The sequence below is a fragment of the Humulus lupulus genome, chromosome X (genome assembly GCF_963169125.1).
Source record: "Humulus lupulus chromosome X, drHumLupu1.1, whole genome shotgun sequence".
Classification (NCBI taxonomy): Eukaryota; Viridiplantae; Streptophyta; class Magnoliopsida; order Rosales; family Cannabaceae; genus Humulus; species Humulus lupulus.
The window spans coordinates 116382686-116391284 of record NC_084802.1 but is presented as its reverse complement, the minus strand read 5'-3'; the positions used below and the strand labels follow the sequence as shown (position 1 = coordinate 116391284).

The window sequence follows — 8599 nt, the reverse complement described above, 5'->3', positions numbered from 1 at the left end:
GGAGGTAATTTTACAATTAAAAGTTTGCATAGTGATTTTATTTTAGAAAAAAATGTATAATTTTTTTCTTAGCAATTTTATTTTTAGTTTCTTTTTATTATTTATTTATTTTCTCTTACTTTTAGGTTTAGAATTTTATTTTCTAAATTTAAGTTTTTTTTTCAAAAAAAAAAAAGAAATAATAAAGCTTTGAATCACAAAATTTTAAAGCGTATTTAAAAAAAAAAAGTATTTAGAACATTTGTGCAATTTTGGAAATCAGTAAGAACCAAACTATTTCTATCTTAGAAAAATTGATTGTTAAATGAAGTCTGTGTTAGCGTTACCCTCCAACATTTTCTAAGAACCTCAGGGAGTTCTAGAAAAACTCTTGGGCCTAAAGCGGTACCTTGGCAGCCTTCCCAATTGGCTTGTGGATATTTTTTGGTGTATACTTACACTATTACACACTTGCGCTTATAATACTTACAATTAAAAGTTAATGTCACGAAATAGAGACGCACTAGGGAGATTCATAAGATAACAAGTAGAAGCTTTAGAAAATTTTCCTAGCTCGTCCTTCTCTTTCTTTCACTCTCATTCACCAAATTCACCGAGGCTTCCTGAACCACCCATGATGACTCATCAAGATGAAGTCCAACCAAGAACGCTACATGATTATTTACATCCTACGCGTACAACCACACCTTCATGCATAATGTATCTCAACAATATGCCGAATTTTGATTTCAAACCCGACATGAATCAACTTTTACCAACCTTTCATGGGATGGGAAATGAGAGTCCGTACATGCATATACGGGAATTCGAAGAGGTGGTGGCTATATTCAACAACCGAGCTGATGTCACCAACATTGTGAGATTGAAGTTCTTTCCCTTCTTTCTCAAAGATAGAGGATAAAGCTGGTTGTATTCCTTAAGGCCTAGATATATCAGAACATGAGACGAAAATGACAAGAGCATTCTTCGCTAAATATTTTCCACCCCATGAGACTAGCACCCTTAAGAGGAAAATCTCCACCTTCATCCAGAAAGATCATGAAACTTTCCATCAGTACTAGGAGAGGTTTAGAGACTTGGTAAATCAATGCCCACATCATGGATACAAAAGTTGGTGTCTGGTCAGCTATTTCTATGACAGTCTCACAACTGGACAAAGACAATTCGAAAAAATGATGTGTAATGGAGAATTTCTTAAAAAAGTTCCTGATGAAGCTTTCGGGTACCTCGACGATTTCGTTGAAAAGTCCTACAACTGGAATGGATCGAGTTCTATGGACAAGCCATGATTAGTCAGAGTCTATCAATTGAGGGAAGATGATAGCGTTAAAAGCCAAATTGAATCATTGAAAAAACAGTTCGTGGCTTTCAAAAATCAAGATGGTAGAGGAATCCACATGGTTGCAAAATCGGAGATGTGAGATGGTTCATCTATGGAGGGACGGGACATCAACCGAATGAGTGCCCTGCTCTTTGTGAGTTAAGAGGAGGAAATGAGGAACAATGCAATGCTTTAGGGGATTACAAGATGCCTTATAATGCCTACTCAAACACTTACAATCCCTGTTGGAAAGAAGGATTCAAACAAAATACAAGCATCTGGGAGCCAATGGTGGCCTGAGCAGCAACAACTGCCAAAAGCATACATTGCTCCCCGAAATAACATGTAGTCAAGTAATTCTCTAGTGAATACCATAAAAATTTTTGTGTAAACACAAATGGCCTAAAATCAAGAGATCAAATCTTGCTTCACACAAATGATGGAGGAAATGAAAGGTATGAAAAGCCAAATGACAAAGTTAAACAATTCTTTGGAAATTCAAGAGCGTGGTAAACTTCCCGGTCAATCTCTAATCCATCAAAAAGGGCAACACATGGCACAAAAATCCACCTCTACAAATACAAATCTCAAAGAGGTTAATGCCATCACTATTCGAAGTGGTCAAAGTAAGGTTTCATTGTTAACTAAGACAATGAGTATGTCAATGAGCGCTCCAGATGTTAATGTGCCAAAAAGCATTCCAGTAAAGGCGCCCTTTCCTCAAGCTTTGAAATCCATTGGGAAGGTACTGGAAAATCATGGTGAAATCATAGACCTTTTAACACAAGTAAAGATCAACTTGCCCTTGTTGTATGTGATCAAACAATTATCGGCTAATGCCAAGGTTATCAAGGATTTGTGCACCGTCAAAAGAAAGCACCATGTCAAGAAAATCGCGTTCTTGATAGAATAAGCTAGTGCAGTAATTGATTGCAAGACACTGCCTAAGTATAAAGATCCTGGTTGTGCCACCATTTCTTGTCAAATTGGGGAACATGACTTTGGCCAAGCTCTTCTAGACTTAGGAGCAGGTGTAAATCTTATGCCATATTCAATACACTTGCAATTAGGACTAGGAGAACCCAAGCCCACATATGTGATGCTACAACTAGTTGATCGATCAGTCAAAAAACCTTGGGGAATGGTTTAAGAAGTCCTAATTCAAATTGAAAATTCTATTACCCCGTTGATTATCTCATCTTAGACACTCACTCTGACGTGAGTATAGAGTTCAAAATTCCCATCATTCTTGGTAGACCTTTCCTCACAATAGCAAATTCACTAGAAGTGAGTGTTTTCCACATTGGCAAACAAACACCTGATAACGACGGGCGTTTCCAATCATATCTGATTGATAAACTTGTTGCAGAAGAGATCGAATCGAAATACACTTCTAATCATTTTAATCACATCTTCCAAATTTCTGAAAGTTCTGAGCCCAATGAGACTCAAATCAACCTTGAAATCATCAAACACTCACAGGCTAAAAGAACCATGTTTTGGAATCCAATCTTTGAGGAATTCCCTCAGGATCGAGAAACACCAAAACCCTCCACTGAAAAAGCTTCTCAACCAAAGTTGGCTCAACTTCCTGAGGGCTCAAAACATGTCTTCCTGGTAGCTGATAACACTTTTACAGTCATAATATCCTCAAATATTAATGCAAATCAAGAGGAACAATTAATCAACATGTTGCAAGAACAAAGAGATGCATTAGGATGGACGATAACTGACATCAAAGGCATTAGTCCTTTTATTTTTTCGCATCATATTCAATTGGAAGACGAGGCTATACCACGTTGTGACCCTCAAAGAAGATTAAACCCAACAATGAAGGAAGTGGTTAAGATGGAAGTCTTGAAACTTCTAGATTCTGGGATGATCTATCCTGTTGCTGACACTAAGTGAGTTAGCCCAACTCAGGTTGTTCACAAGAAATTGGGAGTAACAGTGGTACAAAATGAAAAGGGGGCACTTGTGCCTACCAAGGTCTCAACTGGGGGGGCACATGTGCATTGATTATAGAAAATTAAATGCAGCCACCTACAAGAACCATTTTCCACTTCCATTCATTGATCAAATATTGGAACGCGTGGTGGGTCATCCTTTCTATAGTTTTCTCGATGGTTATTCAGGGTATTACAAAATCAAGATTGCCTTAGAAGATCAGAATAAGACTACATTCACTTGTTCTTTAGGTTCTTATGCTTTCTGGTGTATGCCATTTGGCTTGTGCAATGCTCCAACCACCTTCCAGTATTGCATGATGAGCATATTTAGTGATATGATCAAGAAATGCATGGAAGTATTCATTGGTTGTTTGAAAGTCATTGGAGATTCCTTTGAATCAAGCCTTCTCAATTTAGAATTCGTGCTTAAAAGATGTAAAGAGAAAGGCTTAGTACTCAATTGGGAGAAATGTCATTTCATGCTGCCATTTGGAATATTCTTTGGGCATGTCATTTCGAAACGAGGAATCGTGGTCGATCAATCAAAAATTGAACTCATATTAAAGCTGCCCACCCCAAAGACTGTCAAAGACATTCGATGTTTCCTTGGGCATGCAGGATTCTATAGGAAGTTCATACAAAATTTCTTGACAATCACTCGCCCTTTGTCAAACCTCTTAGCAAAATACATCGTGTTCAACTAGACACTGGAGTGTGAAGAATCTTTCTGAAAACTCATTGCGAAACTCACTTCGGCCCCTATCATTCAGCCACCAGATTAGAACTTACTGTTCAAAATCATGTGTGATGCTAGCAATTACACTATAGAGGGCGTCCTAGGTCAAAGAAGGAAAGAGAAGATCTTTGTTGTCTATTACACAAGTAGAACTCTTAATAGTGCTTAGATGAACTATTCTACTACTGAAAAAGAGTTACTTGCTATAGTATTCGCACTTGACAAGTTTTGTTCCAACCTGATTGGTTCACCTATCACAGTCTTTACCGGCCACTCTGCCCTTAAATACATCCTTTACAAAATGGATGCTAAGGCGCGCTTAATTAGGTGGGTCTTTCTGTTATAGGAATTTGATCTGACATTAAAGGATAAGAAAGGAGTTGAAAACGTGGTAACAGACCACTTATGTTGTCTTGAGTTTTCTGATTCCGCTGATGGTCCAACCATTCGAGATGACTTCCCTTATGAACATCTCTTTCCAGTCACTAAGTTACCATGGTGTGCTCATATCGTCAATTACATAGTGACTGGTGAAATTCCTCCTGCTTGGAATGCACAAGATAAACATAAATTTTTTGTTGAGGTTCGTAACTTTGATTGGGATGATACATATCTTTTCAAATACTACCCTGAGCAAATCATGAGACGTTGCATACCAGAAGATGAAATTTTCAGTGTCTTGAACTTTTTCCATAGTGAAGCATGTGGTGGTCATTTTTCTATGAAATATACTGCTGCAAAAATCTTATAGTGTGGTCTTTATTGGCCAACTTTGTTCAAAGACACTAATAATTTCTATCGATCCCGTGAAAGGTGTCAAAAATTAGGTATTCTGTCCCATCGACACATGATTCCATAAAACCCAATTCGTGTAATAGAAATATTCGATTGTTGGGGGATAGACTTTATGGGACCATTTCCACCTTCTTCTGGTTACCTTTACATTCTCCTCGCCATATACTATGTCTCAAAATGGGTGAAGGCTGTGCCTAGTTGAAAGAATAATAACACAATTGTTGTAAAATTCTTAAAGGAAAATGTGTTATCTAGATTTGACACACAACAATCTATCACAAGTGATCAAGGCACCTCTTTTTGCAACCATTCTTTTGACAGTGTAATGCAAAAGTACGATGTACTTCATAAGGTTGCATTGCCATACCATCCATAGACAAATGGAAAAGCTGAGTTAGCCAATAGAGAGATTAAGCAGATCTTAGAAAAGACGGTTAACCCTAATCGCAAAGATTGGTTCACGACTTCTTGATGCTCTCTGGACATATCACACTAATTACAAAACTCAGCTTGGTATGTCTCCTTATAGGCTAGTCTATGGCAAAGCCTGCAACCTTCCTGTTCAGTTAGAACATAAAGCTTATTGGGGCTGTTAAAAGCCTGGATTTCGATCTGAAGGAGGCAGGACTCAATCGTAAACTTCAATTGTCATAAATTGAGGATTTAAGGAATGATTCTTATGAAAACTCTAGGATCTACAAGGCTAAAATGAAATAGGCTCATGACAAGCAGATCCTACAGAAAGAATTTGAGCCAAACCAACCAGTGCATCTTTATGACTCTCGTCTGCATCTCCACCCTGGAAAGCTGAGATCAAGGTGGAGTGGTCTATATGTTGTGAAAACCATCTTCCTAAATGGTAGTGTTGAGGTCACGGACCTAACTGATGGGAAGGTATTCAAAGTAAATGGCAAGAGACTGAAACACTACATAGAGAGGGTGACCCAACCTGAAGAGGTCACTCTCGTGGAACCAGTTTATCAAGTCTGAGTAGTGTTCCAATGCATTTGTACATAGGTTTGTTTTTTTGTTTATTTCCCTTTTGTCATTTTATTTTTCTATTTTTTATAATTTTGTGTTTTCAGTTTTCCATGTTTTAACAAATCAATATTCGCTCTATCGCTTGACGCTCACTATCCATGTGTTCTCTTTCCTTGTTCTTTTTACATTAGTTATATCTTTAGACATTGAGGACATTGTCTAATTTTGGTTGGGGGTGGTGAGCATATTCACTTGTGTTGATTTTTGTCATATTTATATTTTCATGGTCAAATATTTTTTTTGAAATTAGTTATTTATTCTTCCAGAATGTTACTTTTGAGTTAATTTTTGTTATCATTATTAGTAAGAGTTTTTCTAGAGTTATATAATGCACATGCCAAACGTTGTGGTAAGTGGTTGCTAGATCATATTTGCTTAGAAACTTGCCATGTTTAAGTGTTTCATTCTTTGTTGTGAGAAAAGAGACTTGAGAAAATGACTTTTGAATTTTCATTGATTCTTTGGAATGGTTATAATTATTTGGACAAGGTATTGTGGTGTGAATGAAAGATGTTTTAGGGATAATATTTTCTATAGACAAATCTTATTAGAGAACCTTTTTGTTATGTTATTCATAATAAAAAGAAGAAGAATAAAAAGAAAAAAGAAAAGAAAAAAGAAAAAAAAAACAAGAGCTATAAATCTATCATTTTCAATTATGTTGTCTCTTGTTTTCAAGAAAAAGAAAAAAAGTATATGTACAATTTTCATGTTTTATGGCTCTTAGAATAAATGTAAAGATTGTCTATTTAACTTAAAGAAATTTCGAAAAGCTAGTTTTCTTGTACTCTTTATGGTGGTTGTCCAAATAATTTATTTCCTATCTTTGTTTCAATGATTATTTAAAAGTTTGTCCTAAAAGTATATCCATATGATGAGTGCTCACTTCTTTATTTCCAACTCCATAAGTGAAACCCTTGGCCTTAAAATTTTCAATTACATGAGAGGTTGATGGAGTTGAGACTTTTACTTGGCATAATTTTCGAAGGTTTTGTGTACTATGATTTGCGGTAAGAAGGTACAAGTTCGGTGCACACACTCACAACTCTAGATTTGTTCAAAGTAATTTTGATAACTCTTATTGACTTGTTACTAACAATTTGTGTTAATATTTAAGTTCTTTTATAATTTTTGACCTGAAATGTTTCATGTTGAAATCTATCATTTCGCTTGAATTGCTAGAGACTAGCAATAAGCTGGTTGGGGGTTGTGATTAATGCTCAAATTTATATATTTTAAGGCTTCAATTGTGTACATAAAATGAATTTAAATTAATTGTTTTTATGGTTTTAATTGTAAGATTATTTTAATTGAAAATATTTGATTTATTTTGGTTTTGTGTTATTTTACAAATTTGAGAAGTGTTATAAATAAAAAGATGACAGTCCAATTAAAGAGCCCAAAAGAAGCCCAAACCAAGCTCAGCAAGACCTATTGCGCCATGAGGCACCCTCCAGTTCGTTGAGCCAATCCAAGCCAAGCCAAGCTGAGCCGAGCCATCCCTGGAAGCCGACATGTGTCATGAGCTCCAGCCACCTGACACACACCTGCCACTTCCAAACGCATGCTGCCATGTTCCCTGCTGCTCCCACCGAGCTGATGTAAGAGAGTCTACCACACTGCCATCTCTCTATCGAGCCACTCACTACGTGACACGTGTCGAGCATGTCTCCCCATTGCTACAGCTTGTCTCCCCCTTCCATCAGCTTTTTGAGTCATTTTCCCACTTCCTTTGTACATGATTTTTATACATTTTGGGTCCTATTTTCACTATAAATAGAGAGGCAAATGAAGTGTAAAACATCAGCTTTTGGAGAGAGCATATTAGAGTTTAGAGAAAGAAATATACTTGTTATTTTTTTTTATTTCTTTTATATTTTTGAGTGAAAACAATGCCTTCTTTAGGGTAAATTTTCTTGTGGAAAGGCTAGAGTTGAATTCATGTCAACATTATTTTTCTAATATATTGATTCTCTCTATTCTTCTTTTATATATATTTGTTACAATTAAATTTATTTTCTTCTAATTTTTATTCTAAGTTTATTGGTGTCTTTTACGTAAGTCTAGTCATGCTCTTCTTATGTAATTTAGGCTATTGATGTAGTTTATGATATTTGCTATATTATATGTTTTTTACTGCATTCTGCCATTGGTATTTTGTAGCTCTAAGGTATATAATATGATAGGTTTTTAAATTAGATGTTAGTATAAATTTAATTAAGAACATATTTTAGGTGAGCTTTATTATATATAGTTTCCAACTATAATTAATGGTGTAGAATTATAGTTGTGTTGAATGAATCAATTTTATTAAAATATATATGTTTGCATGAATGAAACTTGTGCCTTCCACATTCTCTTTCTGATTCTAATTCTTCTTTATTTAGTTTTAAATTTTATAAAATCATTTTTTTTTCTCAAAGTTACAATATTTCCAAGTTACTTATTTTTAATTTACTAGTCTTTCATTTTACTCGTATTTGCCTTTCTGTGGATACGACATAGCCTGATTACTACTGCGACTGCATGGTGAATTATTGGGCGACATTAGTCGGGGAAGAGAGCCATCAATGAAGGAAGTTTTGTTCTTGGCACCGATGGAAATGGAGGCAGCTCGTTTCCAAGATTGGAAATTTTCTTGACTTGTGAGAGGTGAAAGAACAATGACGAAATTAGGGTGATCTTCTATCCCCAAATGGTAAGGATTAGGATCATCTTGGGAAGGTCGATCGATTAATTGTAGATGAGAAAATATAT

General features: G+C 35.8%; 1 non-coding gene across 1 annotated transcript; it reads right to left on the bottom strand.

Annotated features, from left to right (window-relative positions):
* Nucleotides 1-998: 998 nt before the first annotated feature.
* LOC133807784 (small nucleolar RNA R71) lies at nt 999-1105 on the bottom strand. The gene has a single exon (XR_009879677.1). It is a non-coding gene; the product is annotated as a small nucleolar RNA R71 (small nucleolar RNA).
* Nucleotides 1106-8599: the final 7494 nt, after the last annotated feature.